Genomic DNA, 19,953 nt, shown 5'->3' with positions numbered 1-19,953 from the left:
ATGCCATTAGTGAACTTCAGGGATTGGTACACAATGTCCTGACCTTCCACATTCCTCTCGGCAATAGTCTAAACATTATTGTTTTGCAACTTGCTGGAAACAGTGTCAGCATTTAAATATCATTCCTTAATCTGAAATTGTAGTTCATTTTCATTGCGAATATTCTTCCATGTTGCAAGGAAGACTTGGTGCTCCATTTTGCCATCTTCTACAAAAAGCACATTGAGTGGGCTGAGGCAGCTGAAGTAGAATACATCGATATTGTTTTTCATAGCCACCTGTTTAAAAGACTCCCCAGAAAATCACCTTGAGAGGGGATAACCCGAGGCTGTTCCAGGTTTGTTGCAGTAGCGATGCCAACAAGGCTGTCCCCTGCATCAGTGCTCCCATGATGAATTGGCAAGTGTTTACAATGGATTCCATGACTTCCTTCCACAAAAGCATTGGAAGGTTTGTGATACACAGAGGCCAAAGAACCAATGTGGCAGGTTAGTTCATCCAACACAGTTGGCTCAATAAATTCCATCTTCAGAGATCCGTGGCTTCTCAGACAAGACTACTTATTTAGCTGTGACAGGGTCAGTTGAGAGAAGATCCCAATAAATATAGCCCTGGTCTTGAAGGTCAGGATTATCAGAACCCTGTGTTGCCAAAGTCAACACCTGCTGGACTAGTCCCTGTATTTCTGGTGGTTTCTTGAGAAACAGCTTCACTATGGCAGTAAGCACAGTAAGCTGCACCTGGGTGCTTTCATCATGAAAACACTGCAGGAAGCTTTCTAGTAACTCATCTGCATTGTTAATTCTTTCAGTATATTCTCCCACAATCCAAATCATAGCCTCTCGAGCATCTGGCTCATCCAGTGAGTCTAAGTTCTCACATAGAGTGGCAATAATACTTTCACACTTGTTAGAGTATTTGCGGAGGATGTCCCTGATGACAACAATCATTTCTTGGACCACATAATTCACTTTGGTCTGGATTAGATCAAGCAATGTGCTTACACAGCACGCTGCAGATTGCTCCGTCTTGATGGCACACTGTCCAATGGTCCGCACAGCTTTTTGAACAAAGTCAACATTCACCACTGTGGCATGTTCCTTCAGGTCTGCCAGAACCTCAGTGATGTTGGCTTGTGATGTCAAATGAATCCTGATGTCCAACTTCTCTAGTTTAACATAGATGGGATCATTGTACTTCACAAAGAAGACTTTGATTTCCTGCTTCAAGATTTCAGGCCTTTTCTGGACAATTAAGTTGATGTTCCTCAGGGAGATATACTGCACTTCTGACTCCCCAAACAGCAAAATGACAAGTGGAGGGGCTAACTTCTTCAGCAGCATATTGTAGTAGTCAGAATCCTTAGGTAACAATTCTAGAAACTTCATTAGGACTTTTACTGCTGAAAGCACCACTGCTGAGTTGGCATGGGATAGCTGGGGAGTTACCCGCTCACAGATGCTCTGAGCTTCCCTATCATCTTTAGGGTTGTAATTAGACAGGCAGTCCAGGATGAAATCTGGCCCCTTCAGTGCACTCATTCAGGGCTGTCAGCAGCTTATTAATGTTCGGTGTGTTCAGAACGAGTAAGTTGCTGTTTGGTTGAGACTCACTGATTTCAGATAATGCTGCTACAGCATTAGCCACCACCATTGGATTTGAATCTGCTATAAGACCTCATAGAGAATCCAAAAACCCCTGATCTTCCACCATTTGGGCATTGATATCATGGAGCTTTGCCACGCATACTGCTGCTGTTTTCCGAACACAGGAATCCTCATCCTCCAAGCACTTGAGGAGGGGCTCACAGAGATATTCTGTAATTTTGTCTACCCGGATGCACCCCATGGTTTTGACTGCCATGGCTCGAATCAAAGGATTAGGATCTTCACAGTCCTTTATGAAACTATTTACAGCCATGACGGCCATGCCTGGCTGACTCTTGGCATAGTTCATCAAATAGAGATACACAAGCTTCTTTAGTTCCAGATTGCCAGTCTGCATACAGTTCATTATGTCTGGAAAGACAGAACTAGCATCCTTCCCCACGGTCATAACAGCAATCACTTTCTTCGCAGCCTCCTTTCTCTTTTCTTTCTTTTCATCGTTGAATTCAGCTTTTAGTTCAAATATTTCTCCTTTTTTATTGGTTGTGAAATACTTGGAGTCAGTCATGACTTTGGATCTTTAATGTGCACTGGAGGCAGAGGTGAAGGTGAGGGAGGGGTGGTGGCGGCAGCCAGAGAGCACAGCCCCGGTGGTGGTATAATGGTTCACATTTGGTTGCCTAGATTTTATTGATGAGGTAAGAACAGAAGTGCTCCAACAGCAATCTGTGAATATATCTATAATTGCACTGGGCACAGCACATTGAAATAATCTATGTAAATATCTCACTCCCTAAACCAGAGGTTTTTGAAGTGTGATTCAAAGACCCTCGGAGTCCCTAAAACAATTTTAGAAGGTTTACAAGATCCTCCCTGTTCAACAATGTACCTGTATGAGGCTGAAATGTTTTCATATATGTCAGTCAAATAACATATCACAACAGATTGAATGAAGTAGTTATGACAATCTACTTCTTCTATTTATTAAGATAGATATTAAATAAATTTTCAAACATGTAAAATAATTATACTCTTCTCATTATCTTTTTTTATAAAAATATCACAATTTTTAAGAAAATATATGTTAATAATGTCAATATATAGTGGGCTTATTATTGGCATTTAAAATAAATCAATAAATTAGTATTGTAAAAGTTTCTCAGTTTTAACTTTGTATGTGGCAAATATCAATAGATACAAAGCAGATAAAAGTAATTTTGGGATTCTCAATAATTTTTAAGAGTGTAAAGGACTCTTAAGACAGAAAAGTTTGATCACCACTAATCATAGGATTGCTTAGGGTTGGGCCATCACATTTGTCTTTGTATCTTCAGGGCCTAACACATTGACTGACATATAGTAAGTGCTAAGCACACATTGAATTGAACAGAACTTAAATACCATGAGTAAGGGATAGAGAGCTTGCATTGAGTTCTGAAGATATATATTTGATGAGAAGAATGTGAATGGGAGCTGATCAAGGGTGAGGAAAAGGACTGTCAACAGACTTTGAAGACCCTGATGAAGTTGGAGACCATGAATTTATAGATGTACCAGTCTTCAGGATTGTGAGATTTTATTCAACAGTAATAAGCTGTGTACATGTAGGAATAAGGGATGTCACAAAGAAAAAAGTCAAAGGTTATGTTTTCTTATTAACCTACTTTTTTTCATAGGCTTAGAACAGAGCAGGGAGTAAATACACATATTATCTAAATATACATAATTCTTGCCTAGAGTGTGCCCTTTATTTGAAGTCAGTGTGTATTTTTTCATATTTTTATATTGATATATCAAAGGTATATATATTCTTGGAGTTTGTGATATTTAGTACCTGTATAAATGTGTAATGATCACTCAGGGTAATTGGAATATCCATCACCTCAAACATTTATCTTTTCTTTGTGTTGGAACCATTACGATTCTTGTCTTCCAGCTATTTTGAAATATACAATACATTATCGTTAACTATAAGTTTCCGATTGTACTGTTGAGTATCAGAACTTATTCCTTCTGTCTAACTATATTTTTGTACCCATTAACCAACTTCTCTTCGTTTCCTCCTCCCCCTTTCTCTTTCCAGCTTCTGGTAATCATCATTCTACTCTCCATCTCCATGAGGTCCCCTTTTAGAGTTCTTAAGAGTGAGAGCGTGCAATATTTGCCTTTCTAGGCCTGACTTATTTTACTGACCTTAATGACCTCCAGTTCCATCCATGTTGTTGCTAATGACAGGATTTCCTTCTTTCTAAAGGCTGAATAATATTTCATTGTGTATATAACACAATTTGTTAATCTATTCATCCATTTATGGAAACAGGTTGATTGCATGTTTTGGTGGTTATAAATAATGCTGCAATAAAAATGGGAGTGCAAATATATTTTTAATACACCGATTTTCTTTCTTTAAGATACATACTCAGCAGCAGAATTGTTTGATCATATGGTAGTTCTGTTTATAGTTTTATGAGGTAAAGTGTGTATTTTTTATGAGAATTCCCCAAATGCCTCTTGCCACTGCCCCATCTCTCTCCTTTTTCCCTATAAACAAATGTAAAGGAAGTTAAACGAAAGAGAGAAAAGTTACTATATTGATTCACTAATCTAGGACATATTGTAACCCTTACTGAATGATGGTCATTTCATTTAGGCGACTGAAACTTTTGCACTTTTTCAAGATAATGTTCTGAGTTATCCTCACAATTTAAAATTTATTAATAGTTTTACCAAGTAGAAATGTTTGTTTTAATTTCTAGCTCTCAGTCTTTACTATCTCTGTGGGTAAAACTAATTCAAGCTAAAATTTGGAATATTCTGTTGGATCAGCAAGATTTTTTAAAAATGGAAATAATCGCTTTTATTTTGAAAATTGAATTTTTTTAACGAAGGGGTTAGAGACAAGATTTTTATAGATGGAGACATTGTTTATTATTAATGTATTGAAAAATACAGTCTGAGTGCTGGAGCCTAATCTTAGCTTTTAATTTAGATTTTATTTGTATTAAAATAGCCAATAGATGAGAAAACCATATTAATATAATGAGTTAATTTGATCCAATATAATTTGATAATGTTTCTTACATTTCCTCAACTTTGGGATATTGCACTTGACAAAAGTCCTTTGTTATAATTTTGGTGATATCATTTCACTGGATGAAAATATTTATTTTCTTGTACAATATTTTTTTCAAGAGTTTTAGGATTTTTTAATTAATCATTTCTTTTTAATTATTCATAGTGTCTCTTTTTAATAGTAAAACTAATAAATATTTACTGACCCAGATTGTACGGTGTGATTTGGCACACATTAACATCTCTGACCTCATCCTCTACTACTCTAATCCTCACTCAATTTGTTATAGCCACATAGGCCTTCCAACTATCCATTGACCATGTTAGGTACACATCCAACTCAAACATCTTTTAATTGCCTGGCTGGAATGCTGTTGCCCAAGAAATCTTCATGGCTTTTCCACACATCTTCTCATGTATTTTTGAATTACTGCCTTCCCAAATAAGTCTTTTCTGTCCAACATTTTAAAAATAGCAACGCCACTCTCCATTCTCCTTCCCACATTTATTTTTTTCCCTTAGCACTTATTATCATATAAAATAATATACATAGTATTCATATGTCTAAGTAAATGTGGGCTTGAAATTACCTATTTCTGTCACAGCTGTATTTCCAACATCTAGAAAATGTTTTTCTATGTTCCAGAAAAACATATTTCCAGTGCTTAAAACATAATAGTTGCTCAAAATATATTAGTTGAATAAATACATGATTATAGAAAATATAGAGGACATGCAGAAGAGCAAAGAGGAAAAAAGAAGACAATCATTATCCCACAACCTGGAAATACTCATTGTTATCATTTTGGTGCATTCTTATAAACATATAAATACACACAAACAAATATACCTATGCCTATAGTAGTAGAGGTGGTGGTGGCAATAAATTTAATGATAAGAGTAATAGTAGTGTTAATATTTGTTGGCAGTGTTATCATAACATAGTATCTCATTTGTTAACCACGTTTTCTCACTTAAAATATTTATCATGACTTTCAATAAAATAGGGGCTTTATGCAGGTCACCAATCATCCATCCAGACATTGACTCCATTAATTATTTATTGTTATATAACAAATGACCTTACAAATTAGTTATTTAAAACAACAGATATTGATTATCTCACAGTTTCTGTGGTTAAGGAAGTTTGGAACAGCTTAGCTGAGTGGTGATGGCTCAATGTCTCCCCAGAAGTTGCAGTCAAGATACTGACCAGGTTGTTTTCATCTAAAGGCTGATGAAGGCTAGAGATTATACTTTCCAAGGTGATTTATTCATACCTTGGCAAGTTAGTGCTGGTCATTGGAATAAGACTTCAGTTCTTGCCTCTCCATGAAGTTGCTTGAGTGTTCTCACATGTCAGCTATTTTCTCCCAAAGTGAATAATTCAAGAGATGGAAAGGAGGAAGCCACAGTACCTTTTATGACCTAGTCTCAGAAGTTATACATTTTCACTTCTACTTAATTCTATTTGTTGGAAGTGGGTCACTAAATGCAGCCCACAATCAAGGAAAGGGAAATTACTTTTCAAAGGAAATTATATCAAAAAATGTGTAAACATCTATTTTAAACCACCACACCAACTACATAAGTTATAAATATAAGAAATGTTGTCAGCAGTGAGACTAAGGATCATTCCGAACTCAATAACAAGCTGGAAGCAATACTTGCCAAACGTAATATAGTTTATATCAAGTTGCAATGAGCTCCTGGGAACTTAAAAACAGCTCTTATTTTCAAAATAGTGGGAACATTTTGTGGAAAGTAAGTGGAAGAAATTCTTGGGGAAATAACACAGACACATTAATATTGTTCTATTATAGAAGAAAGAGTTGGAAGTACAGATTCTTCCCACAAATTCCTTCCTGAAAAACCAAAGCAATAGCACTCCAATGCTACAGAAGTAGTGCTGCCAAAGAAAGTAAAACTATGTATTGCCTTTTTTCGTGTTTTATGACATGCATGTAAAAGGATTATAGACTTGTTCTAAAATGAGGTGGCAATCACTAAAGTAAAATAATGGACTGGGAAAAAAAGGTATGAGAGAAACAATAGAGTTTCATCAGAGACATTTTCATGGTGAAGATAAATGTCAGTGAAAGAAAGGCAAGTTTATGAGGAAAGTACACCTAGCCAAAGAAAACAAAGTGTTTACAAATTAATGTGACTATATCCAACCCAACTTTTTAACAACTTAGGCAGCTCACTTAAAAGGGAAGATTAAAAATTAAAGCCAAGAATTATTCCAGTGGGAAGATATGTACTTAAAAAAATGAAACTGGTTCTAAATGCGAAAATTTTCGTAAGTTTAGAGAGAATGCACAAGATAATGTTCTGATTTCAGATAACTAAAAGATTCAGATCTTGCCAGCTACCTTCCTCTACTCCAGAAAACTGACTGACTAAACAGATAATAGAAGCCATCATCTCTGCCCTCCAGCTTAAGTATTTGATGGTCTCCAGATAAACAGGAAGGAGATCAACTAGAAATCATCAAAATTCTTAGGGAAGCAAAGATGGATAGAACTCTTCCATTCAAACACAAGTGAAAACAAAATAGCACAAATAAAACCTTCTGCAACTTTTTGGAAGGAAAAGTATTGCAGGAGAAATTGAACTAAGAACATATTCTGAAAGATTTGTATGAGAAAACAGAATCAAATTTAGACCAAGATCACTTTAAACTTTTGAGGCAAGGAACATAAATTTCAAATACATAAAAATGAGAGGAAAAATTAAAAATAGATTAAGATACAAAGGGAGTAGTCATAGCTAAGAGACAAAAAAGAGAAAAGTTATCCCATAATAAAATTTGAACATATTTTGAATCAGGGCACAGAAACAAAACTGTATAAAATGGAATCCATGACATTAAGATTCCTAGGATTCAGAGGAAAAGAAACACAAAGGTGATTAGAAGAAAGATGAACAGACATGAAAGACAGAAAAGGCTGTTTTAACATAAGGTTGATTGGTGTGGTTGTGTGTGAGAGAATAGGATGACAGAGAAAAAGTTTCAAAAGCAAAGTGTGATATTGATGTTAATAATCGTCTTATTGTTCAGATAAAAATGATCATTATACATTTATAATGTACCAGGAAACACTAATAAAAAGAACATAACAGTAGGACATGTTTGCATGAAATTATTTAAACGTAGGATTAAGTTTTTAAATGTAAAAGGTCACAAAAAAACTTTACATGCAAAGGGTTGTAACAAAATGGAATAAATTCTGCAATAGTACAATAAAATAAAAGTAAAAATCAACAGCAGTGAAATAGCACCCCTTCCCAATTATCTATTTGGAAATTTTAAAAATAATACTCTTTCCTTCATTGCACGAATATTTATGAGCATTAACACAACATGAAGTCTTCTAGATATTAAGAAAGTAGCAGTAAACAAAAAACCTAAAAAGACAAGCCTTTATTGAGTTTCTATTCTATTGAAAGGAGAGAGACAATACAAGTCTCAACAAGTAAAATATATTGTGTGTAAAATAATGATTAAATGTTATGGAGAAGGGCAAAGCTGAGAAGGATAGGGAGTTTCAGCAGAGTGTGTGTGTGAGAGGAGGTGAGTAGATGATTTTTTTTTTTTTTTTGAGACAGAGTCTCGCTGTATCACCCAGGCTGGAGTGCACTGGCACTATCTCAGCTCACTGCAACCTCCGCCTCCTGAGTTTTAAGCAATTCTCTCTGCCTCAGCCTCCCAAGTAGCTGGGATTACAGGTGCCCACCACCACGCCTGGGTAATTTTTCTATTTTTAGTAGAGACAAGGTTTTGCCATGTTGGCCAGGCTGGTCTTGAACTCCTGACCTTACATGATCCACCCACCTGGGCCTCCCAAAGTGCTGGGGTTACAGGCGTGAGCCACCGCACCCGGCCAAGTATACGATTTTAAATTAGGTGGGAGAAGACCTCCCCAAAAAGATGACAGGAAAATGAGAGAGCAGGTAATGTAACTATCTGGGTAAAAGAGCACTCTTGGAAGAAGAAAAAGCTAGAGTAATTGCCTGCAAATGCGAGTGAGTGTGCTTATTGCAGTCAAGGAAAATTGAGAAGGCCAGAGGAGTTGGAGCAGATTGATTCTGATAGAGAGTAATGGATGAAGTCAGAAAGGTAGGAGAAGGCATTAATCATGAACGGCAGAAACTTTCAGATTGTAAGGATTTTGCATTTTATTCTGCACCCGATGGGAAGTCACTGGAAGGGTTTGAATAGAGGAGTAACATGATCTGATTTACATTTCTGAAAAATTCTTTCGACAGCTGTGTTGAGATCACTCTACTCTACAAGTGGGAAGTAAAGAAAGTTGTTACAGGCTATTATGATGATCCAAGCAAGAGGTGATGTTGACATAGAACAGGGTGTACAATGGAAGCGATAAGATTGTAGATTTATTTTTAAGGTTGAACCAGTATGATTTGTTGATAGATAGGATGAGCAGTATGAGGAAAGAGAGAGGAATAAAAATGATTATAAACATGAGCAACTTACAGGGATGAATTTGTAATTTACTCAGGTAAGGATGATTTGGGGACAAGTGTAATCTGGTGAAAGTATCAGAAATTATTTTAGGTTGTGTTAGGTTTGATATGTCCAGCAACATCCAAGTAGAAATGTCAAGAAAATAATTGTATAGTTGAACATACAAACCTTGAGTTCAAGAGTAAGAAACAAGCTAGCAGTATATATTTTGAGGTCAGTCAATGAATAGATGGCATTTTAAGCTATGGACTGAATAGAAGTGTAGATAGAAAATAGATGGTTATAGGTCTTGGCGATTAGAAGGAATCAATAATGGGGTGAGAGAAGGAATGGCCAGTGAGGTAGAACAATTAGGAGAATATGTTATCTTAGATACTAATCTAAGTAACTCTTGGGTTAAAAATTTCTATTTGAGATTATAAACTACTTGAAAATTACAGTCAGTGAAAATGTTTCATGTTAAAATTTGGGGGCCTGACCATAGTGAGAGCTACAGTATATTTCAGAGTGTGACCTAATTAGAAAAATATAAAGAATAAAAATAAATAAAATAAGTGTCTACCTCAATAAGCTGAAAAAAGATAACAAGGTTCCCAAATAATGTAGAAGAAAATAACTGAGTTAATAAGATCCAGAAAAATATTTCCTATTAAAGGTACAATCAATCAGGATGTGTTAATAGTCTTGAAACTTAATGTAGTCACTAATATTTATTGAAAACTTATTAAGTGCTAGGCACTGTTTTAAACACTGTATGAATTATATCATATGACAAGGAATCATTAGAAGAAAATTCTTTAAATGTTCTAAGTAGATGGTCAGATCACATGTAAATACTGACATTGTTTCTTTTTGTAATATTTTTACATGTTAAAAAATATTCGTATTAGATTGTCTTGGGCCTGCAGAACAATGTTTAAGACAAGAATGGACACTATCACATTTACTATTAAACATTGTTCTGCATTTAAGGAATTCAACTGAAAGATTATTTACTTAATAAAATTTGGTAAAAGGATGTGAATTTAAGATCAACATACAGAAATTTGTACAAGGTCTGTACATTGTCAATGCCGAATTGTGAAACAGAATAGAAAATAAAAATTGATTTATAATTGTTATGAAACTACCTAAGTATAAACCTAAGAAGGCATGTACATGACCTTTATAAAGACACTTTAAACTTTACTAAGGGCATGAAACACACCGAATACAGGGAGAAAAAACCTACATTTATCAGTACTCAATGTTATAAATATGTGAATTTTCACCAAAATAGATCTATAAATTTGTTTTCAATCTAAACAATTAGTACAAAGTATTTTAATAGGATTTAGCAAACTTATTACAGATTCATGCATTAATGGAGAAGAGAATGCATGAGAACAGACAAGAAAATTATTGTAAAGAAACAAAATAAAAGGCATATGCCCTAATAGTTATTAAAATAGAGTATAAAGTTTTAGTAAAGCTGTATAATATTAGTACATAATAAAAATTCAGATCAATGGATAAAACAGAGAAATTTGGAATAGACATTTCTATATATGTAAATTTAAGTTGTGGAAAAACATTTCAAATCAAAAGAAAGTGGTAGCATATGCAATAAATAAGTTGAGATAATCAGACATATAGATGAGAAAAGAAATGAAAATAGGTAGTCTTTCACAATATACATATATGTTAATTATGTTGATGAATATCTGTATAGATGAATAAAAAATTGAAGTATAAAGTAATACTTTCATAATTCAGAGGAGGTAATCTTTATCAGATCTTTATCACACAGTCAAAATTAAAAGATAACACTATATAAAAAGTATATAAAAATTAAATGCCAATAAAAAGATGTGGAGATAATATTTGAAGCATATCTAACAAATACTCATGCCTGTAACACATAAAATTCCTATAAATTAATAAGAAATAGAAAACCAATCTATTAAGTTATTGAAACTTTATAGATTATATAAAAATAGCCAATAAGCATGAAAAATGTTCAATCACATGAATAGTCATCAAATAGTTTCAAATTAATGTAAAAATTAGATATTACTTATTGGCCAGGTGGGGTGGCTCACGCCTATAATTCCAGCACTTTAGGAGGCCAAGGCAAGTGGATAACAAGGTCAGGAGTTCAAGACCAGCCTGGGCAACATAGTGAAACCCCGTCTCCACTAAAAATACAAAAAAATTACCCGAACGTGGTGGTGGGCACCTATAATCCCAGCTACTCAGGAGGCTGGGGCAGGAGAATCACTTGAACTCAGCAGGAGGAGATTGCAGTGAGCCAAGATTGTGCCACTGCACTCCAGCCCTGGCAACTGTGTAAGACTCCATTTAAAAAAGAAAAGAAAAGAAATATTTGCCATCCATCAACTGGGGACAAAATTCAAACCTGATATATCAAATAATAGACCATAATTATTTAATGATAATCAATAGAAGTACAAATTTTAAAATGAGTCCATTAAAATCAAGAGATCAAGAAAGTTTATGTGCACTGATTTTTCTCGCCTTTGGTAATGGGCTGCAAATAAGTAAGTGACATCTCAAAGACTGCCCAATGTAGTATCAACTACCTGTGGTATTATAATGGAATAATGATGTACAACAGTAGAAGTATTACAACACTGAAACAGAGAACGAATAAATGTAAAATCCACTAAAAGAGAAAGCATTGTATAAAACAAGGTAAAAAGATCAAACATTTATAACTTTAATAAATATTGTGAGGATAACTCTACCTATTAGCTAATAAAAGAAAAAGGCTTCTGTAGTTCACAGACAAGAGTACTGTATTCGTAAAACATGGTGACTTAGAATGGTTGAAAGTTAAGCAATGGACAAATAAAAAATAATTAAAACAGTAGAAAGTAGAGCTTGCACATTAACAAATATTTCAATTCCTGGTAAGAAACGTTATGTATGTATTAGTTTGCTAGAGCTACAAAAATAAAATAACACAAACTAGGTGGCTTACACAACAGAAATTTATTTTCTCATAGTTCTGGAGGCTGGAAATCCAAGATCAAGCTGTTGGCTAGTTTTGTTTCTCCTGATACCTTTCCCCTGATCTTGCAGATGACTGCCTTCTTGCTGTACTCACGTGGCCTTTTCTCTATACATGCACGCCCCTGGTGTCTCTTCTTATATGTATACCAGTTGGTTAGCAGATATGAACATACAGTTAGATAGAACTAATAAGTTATAGTATCAGCAGTACAGTAGGAAAATTATAGTTAATAATTCATTGTATATTTCGAAATAGCTAGATGAGAAGAATTGCAATGTTCCCAACACAAAGAAAAGATAAATGTTTCAGTTAATGGATAGCCCAATTGCCCTGATTTGATCATTACATATTGTATACAGGTATTAAAATATCACATGTACCCCATAAATATGCATAATTAATATATAGCAATTAAGGATTAAAAAGGTAAGTGCACCAATTCTATGGGATTAAGGCCCTGCTTTTGTTACCTAATTTATCCATAATTACCTTTTTAAAGACTTTATTTCCAAATACATTCACATTGAGGGTTGGGGCTTTAACATATGAAATTTGGAGATACACAATTCAGCCCATAACAGAAGAACACTTTAAAATAATTTTTAAAAAGGTGTTTTTTTTTTTCCCAAGATGGTGGATTGAAGTCCGTGTTAACACGCCTCTCTCACTTTGAAAGACATAATAGTGTGTAGAGCTTTACAGTGTCAACCCTTTTTCCATGAAGCAACACAGGAACTTAACAGGGAAGCTGACAGAATCCACAGGCCCTTTGAAAGAAGTGGTAGGCTACAGCCTACACCACGAGACAGGTAAAAAACTGTAAATCTCCAGAGTGTGAGAGGAGGAGAGACTGCCTCCAGGACACACATCCCCTCTGAGGAACCTGAAAATCAAGGCCACAGGGGAAGGCCTTAACCTTACCCAAAGTTAGAACTTATTTAGGAAGTAGGGAGAAATACGAAAGTAGAAGCAGCAGTGGGAAGTGCCTTGCAGGCAGTCCTCATCTTCAGCACAGACTAAGGGATGTCATTCCTTATTACATGCCTTGGGGAAGTCAGACAACTAACTCAGGCAGTGGTCACAGATTTAAAGAAGCTCCTAACTGAATTTCATGATATAAGGTCAAATTGGGATGAAATCCCTTGGCTAGAACCCAGGGGGCAAGTGGGAAGTGCGCTGAAGCCACAAATGCAGGAGTCAGGCACCCAGCCTTGTGGGCAGATGGGGCGGGGCATAGTCTGAATGCTGCAGTAGTTATTTCTGCATGGAAAGCTTATGGCCTGGGGCAGACTTGCGTTCTGAGCACAGACTGCCCAGAACGTAGGTCAGTGCTGCTAGTGGTGCTCTGTAGGTGTGAGATCTGCCATGTCAATTGTGTGGGATCTGGGTGAGGTTTACTGCTGCCTGCTACTCCCTCCTCCTTGTGTGAACTCTTCTGTGCAGCAGAGGCAGTTATACTCTCTCTGGAACACTACCTGATTGACCTGAGAACCTCCCCACTACATCCACAGGGGCGACAGCTTGCCCTGTACATGGAGAATCAGAGTAAAGACCTGCCTAACCCAGCCTCCACCTGGCTGTGCCCCTTTACCTGCCCTGGTTGCTTAACACAAAGGACAGAATGTTTTTGGAGATTTATGGCCCCACTCATCACCTGAGAAACCAGAATAACAACCCTGGGCAACATAGAGCAAGCTCAAATCCCACTGCTACTCCACAGCTAGTATTCTTTTGCAAAAGCAACCTCCTGGCTAGAGGCCAACTGACACAGACTATTAACACCATCTCTAGGTAGAATAACACTGCTCCCAGAAAGGAGAAAACCAGTGAGTGACCGCAGCCATCGACGTTGCCTGCAACACCCTGCCTAACCAGGAGGTCCTGAGTCTGTCCACGTAATCAATTCACTAATATTACAAAGAGCATTCAAGAAAACCAGAACACTAAGGTGATCTATAACCAAGAAATCTCACAGAGTCTACGTCACTCCTTTGCTGCCCCATCAGAGCTGGTGCAGGTACTTACCAGTAGGAAGACTTGAGGAGAGGTCACATTACTGGATCCCTAGCAGACATTCCGCAGACCAGCATGGAGTGTGGCAGCTCCACTGGATGGCGAGACCCAGAAGAGCAATAGTGATGACTGTAGTTTGGCTCTCAGGAATTCCTACTTTTAGGGAAATGGGGAGAGCACCACATCAAGGGAACACCTCATGGAACAAAGAAATCTGATGGCAGACCTTAAGTCCCATATCTTTCTGCTGTTGGAAAGTTTCTATCAGCAGAGACACAATGGCAGTGCTGGGCTCAGCAGGGAAAGTGTGCAGCTCTACCCCAACAGTCAGGCAGATTTGGTACTTGTGAAGGTTCTTGGAGAAGGGTACTCATTTCTCCCCTAGTCCACCTCTGCAGACACACCTGCGGTTTCTCTCACAGGAGCTCAGTATGGGTGCACCTATAGACAGCTTCCCTGGAATATTTCAGGGTGACTGCATCCCCACAGGAGGAGCACCCCATGGGTTCAGGCTTGCATGAGGGACAGAGTCATAATTCTTCTCTACTTGGAACATCAACATTCCTACAAATGAAATAGATGTCTCAGGCTGGGCGTGGTGGCTCATGCCTGTAATCCCAACACTTTGGGAGGCTGAGGTGGGTGGATCACAAGGTCGGGAGTTCGAGACCAGCCTGGCCAACAAGGTGAAACCCCATCTCTACTGAAAATACAAAAATGAGCCAGATGTGGTGGCGGGCACCTGTAGTCCCAGCTACTCGGGAGGCTGAGGCGGGATAATCACTTGAACCTGGGAGGTGGAGGTTGCAGTGAGCCAATACTGCACCACTGCACTACAGCCTGGGTGACAGAGTGAGATTCTGTCTCAAAATTAAAAAAAAAAAAAAAAAAATAGATGTCTCTCTGATTTTAATAGCCAGAACACGGAGACAGGAGTGAGTCTGAGAGGTGGATAGGTTTCCTGCCCTGGTACAGGTGCCGAGGTAGCTCCCACCATTCCTCCTGATAAAACTTCACTGTGTCTAATTGAGAACTCTCCCAGCCACCTTAATCAAGGCTGGTACTTCTTACCTCCAGTATGTATTTCATTTACCCACTTTTTTTTGGCTATAACTGTTTCCTACCCAGGAATACCTCCCCTACTGGTCTGAAGCCTGAACAATTAACTTGGTAAATAAAATACTGGAGGAAAATTAAATACATAAAAAAGTGCAGACCATCGGGGAATGAGATATGCTTCAAGAGACCTCTGCCATTCCAATACCATAGGAGACAATGAACTTGCCCACACACTGAGTACATTGCTACTACAAACAGCATCTGAGGAAGCCATCAGACAAAGACCAAGGAACTCATACAGAGTCTTCATCCATAAAAGCACCAGGAACCAAATTAGGCTATGGTAAACTATAAATATTAAGTAACATACTTAAAGGAAAAAATAAATTAAAAAAAGAAATACAGTCAAATAAAAAATAAATTCAAGATCAATTAGAAGATATAGTCTACACAAATGACAAGGAGCCAGAAAAGAAATTCTGGTAATATGGCAAAATAGTATTCCATAATGCCTCCAAAAGTTTGTACCAGCAATGCACAAAAACTAATATGAAATATTTGAAATACTTGATAAAGAATTCAGAAGTTTGATTTCTAAGCTACTCAAGGAGATACCAGAGAAAGGTGCAAATTAACATAAACATAAAGAAATATAATGAAATAATTCAGGATATGAATAAAAAACTTTCTAGAGAGATAGATAAAAGAAAACCCATCAGAATTTCTGAAAATGAAAGACATACTTGGGGAACTACAAAATGTAATGGAAAGTTTCAACAATAGATTAGAACAAGTAGAAGAAAGGATTTCAGAACTCAAAGGTAAGACTTTTGAATTAACGAAGTCAGACAAATATAAATATGAAAGGATCAAATGAAATAAACAAAGTCTCCAAGATATATGGGATTATGTAAAATGGCCAAACCTAAGAGTAATTGATGCTCTTGAGGGAGAACAGAAGTTTAAACATTTGGGAAACTTATTTGATGGAATCATTGAGAAAAACTTCCCTGGCCTTGATAGAGCTTTAGATATCTCAATACAAGAAGTTCAAAGAATTCTTGGGAAATTCATCGCAAAAAGATCATCACCAAAGCTCATAGTCATTAGGCCTTTTAAACTCAATGTGAAGGAAAGAATTCTAATAGTTGTATGAAAAAAGCATCAAGTAACTTATAGAGGAAAACCAACCAGACTAACAGCAGACTTCTCAGCAGAAGCCTGAATAAGGGAGGAGACCACCCCTCATATTGTCTTATGCCCAATTTCTGCCTCCAAAGAAAGAAGAAGTAAAAACTAAAAGGCAGAAATGAAATCCACAGGCAGACAGCCTGGTGCCACACCCTGGGCCTGGTAGTTAAAGATCTACCCCTGACCTAATCGCTTATGTTATCTATAGATTACAGACATTATATAGAAAAGCACTGTGAAAATCCCTGTCCTCTTCTGTTCTGTTCTAATTACTGGTTCACACAGCCCCCAGTCATGTACCCTCTGCTTGCTCAATGGATCATGACCCTTTCGTGCGGACCCCCTTAGAGTTGTAAGCCCTTAAAAGGGACAGGAATTGCTCACTTGGGGAGCTCAGTTGTTGGAGACGTGAGTCTTGCTGAATCTCCTGGCTGAATAAAGCCCTTCCTTCTTTAACTCAGTGTCTGAGGGGTTTTGTCTGTGGCTTGTCATGCTACATTTCTTGGTTCCCTGACCGGGAAGTGAGGTGATTAATGGACATTCAAGGCAGCCTCTTGGGCGGCTTAGGTCTGCCCTGTGGAGCATCCCTGTGGGGGACTCTGGCCATCTTGAGCAACATGGATCCTGAGAGTGCTCCTGGGTAGGCAATTGCCCCAGTGGAATGCCTCGCCAGAGCAGCACATGATAGGCCCCCGTGGAGGATCAACACGGTGGCTGAACACCGGGAAGGAACTGGCACTTGGAGTCCGGACAACTGAAACTTGGTAAGACTAGTCTTTGGAACTTGCCCACTCCATTTGAGTGGAAGTATGGGCTGATCACCCATGGCATGCCTGTACCGGCACTTTGATTTTTGTTTTTACTTGACTTGGATTGCTTGATACTTTGGTTTTGGTTTTGACCTGGCTTGGATTTCTTGATACTCTGATTTTGGTTTTGATTCTGGTTTGGTGTAAACTGCAAAAATGTGTGTGTGCCGTTTTTACCCATTCTTTGTTTTGTGGTGTGCGCATGGTGTGAGCGTGGTGTTTTGTCTCAAGGAAACATAGGTTGGGCACAAAGTAAGCCTATCCCACTAGGAACTATGTTGAAAATTTTCAAAAAGGGTTTTAAGGGAGACTATGGAGTCACTATGACACCAGGAAAACTTAGAACTTTGTGTGAGATAGATAGGCCAGCATTAGAGGTGTGTTGGCCATCAGAAGGAAACCTGAACAGGTCCCTCGTCTCAAAGGTATGGCACAAGGTAACCTGTAAGCCAGGGCACCCAGATCAGTTCCCATGTATAGATTCTTGGTAACAGCTAGTTTTGGACCCCCCCCACCACAGTGGTTAAGAGGACAGGCAGTAGCAGTACTAGTAGCAAAAAGACAGTTAGTTAAGGAAAATTCTCACTGCACCCACCCAGGGAAGTTAGCACCAAAACTCCTGTCCAACCCAATGCCAGAAGAATCATGGCAGGAATTGGTACCAGCAGTACCCCCTTCTTATCGACAGGAAAGGCTCCCCACTCCTGAGCCTACAGCACCTACACCTACACCAGATAACCACACCCCTAGACTACCCAGAGTAGACAAAAAAGGAAGTGAAGCCACGCAGGAGAAACTCTTCCCTTGGCCCAAGACTGAAATCCAAATGCCCCTGAGAGAACAGTGATATACTGGGGTAGATGAGGACGGACACATGGTGGAAAGGCGTGCCTTTGTGTATCAACTTTTCACCTCTGCTGACCTCCTCAATTGGAAAAATAATACTCCATCTTACACTGAAAAGCCTCAAGCTTTAATTGACTTGCTCTGAACTATTATACAGACTCATAACCCTACTTGGGCTGATTGCCTCCAGCTGCTCGTGTATCTCTTTAATACAGATGAAAGGTGAAGGGTGCTCCAGGCAGCAACTAAGGGGCTAGAGGAGCACGTCCCAGCCGAGTACCAAAACCCCCAAGAATATATAAGAATTCAGCTGCCAGGAACGGACTCTAAATGGGACCTGAATGAGGGACCAGACATGGAGAGGCTAAGACGGTGCTATGAGGCATTAATAGAAGGTCTAAAGAAAGGGGTTCAAAAGGCTACAAATGTAAATAAGGTCTCTGAGGTCATCCAAGGAAAAGAGGAGAGTCCAGCACAATTATATGAAAGACTGTGTGAGGCTTACCATACGTACACTCCTTTTGATCCCGATAGCCCTGAAAATCAGGGCATGATTAAAATGGCCTTAGTCAAAGCACGGAAGGTATCAGGAGAAAATTGCAGAAACAGGCTGGGTTTGTGGGTATGAGTACCTCACAGTTACTGGAAATAGCCAATCAAGTGTTTGTGATTAGAGATGCAACAAGTCTCAGAGAAAGCAGTAAGGAAGGTAAACGCCAGGCTAGGTGAAACACCAACTTACTGGCCACGGCCATTAAGGGAATTCCCCTGAAAGGAGAGGGAAAGGGGGGTTCCAGGAAGAATACCCAATCTAATCGCCCATGCTTGCAAAGTATCCAATGCGCCTATTGTAAGGAAACAGGATATTGGAAAGATAAGTGTCCCCAACTGAAGGAAAAGCAAGGTGATTCAGAACAAAAGACTTCAGATACGGATGAGGGAGTTTTGTTCAATCTGGCTGAAGGGCTATTGGACTGAAGCAGACTGGGCTCAAGTGCCCCCAAGGAGCCCAGGGCCAGGATTACAACTGGGGGCAACGACACTAAGTTTTTGGTCGATACTGGTGCTGAACATTCAGTAGTGACCATTCCGGTCGCCCCCTTATCCAAGCAAACCATTGATATAATCAGAGCAACAGTAGTTTCCACTAAGCAGGTTTTCTGTCTACCATGGACCTGCTCGGTGGGGGGACATGAGATAGTTCACCAGTTCTTGTACATGCCGGACGGTCCCTTGCCCTTACTGGGAAGAGACTTGCTTAGCAAATGAGAGCCACCATCTCCTTTACAAAACAGGGCTCTTTACAGCTAAAGTTACTGGGAACAGGAGTTATCACGGCCCTTACGCTCCCCCAGGAAGAAGAATGGAGACTTTTTCTAACCGAGCCAGGCCAAGAGATAAAATCATCTCTAACTAAGCGATGGCCCTGAGTATGGGCAGAGGATAATCCTCTGGGACTGGCGGTCAACCAAGCCCCCGTACTCATAGAAGTTAAGCCTGGGGCGCAACCAATTAGACAAAAGCAGTATCCAGTTCCCAAAGAAGCTCTAGAAGGAATCCAGGTTCATCTCAGGAGCTTGAAAGCCTATGGAATTATATTTCCTTGCCAGTCTCCATGGAACACTCCACTCCTGCCTGTCCCTAAGCCAGGGACCAAGGACTACCGGCCAGTACAGGACTTGCGCTTGGTCAACCAAGCTACAGTGACTCTGCACCCAACAGTTTCTAACCCTTACATATTGTTAGGGCTGAGGACAGTTGGTTTACCTGTCTGGACTTAAAAGATGCCTTCTTTAGCATCAGACTAGCTCCTGAGAGCCAGAACCTGTTTGCCTTTCAGTGGAAAGA

The 19,953-nt window shown here is 38.5% G+C and overlaps 1 pseudogene; it reads right to left on the bottom strand.

Moving 5' to 3' along the window:
- Positions 1-268: 268 nt before the first annotated feature.
- On the bottom strand, positions 269-2,209 carry LOC103232315 (AP-2 complex subunit beta pseudogene; annotated as a pseudogene).
- Between the last annotated feature and the right edge of the window lie 17,744 nt (positions 2,210-19,953).

Source organism: Chlorocebus sabaeus, chromosome X (genome assembly GCF_047675955.1).
Source record: "Chlorocebus sabaeus isolate Y175 chromosome X, mChlSab1.0.hap1, whole genome shotgun sequence".
NCBI lineage: Eukaryota > Metazoa > Chordata > Mammalia > Primates > Cercopithecidae > Chlorocebus > Chlorocebus sabaeus.
Note: the sequence above shows the minus strand (reverse complement) of the source record. Positions and strands in the feature narration are given on the sequence as shown.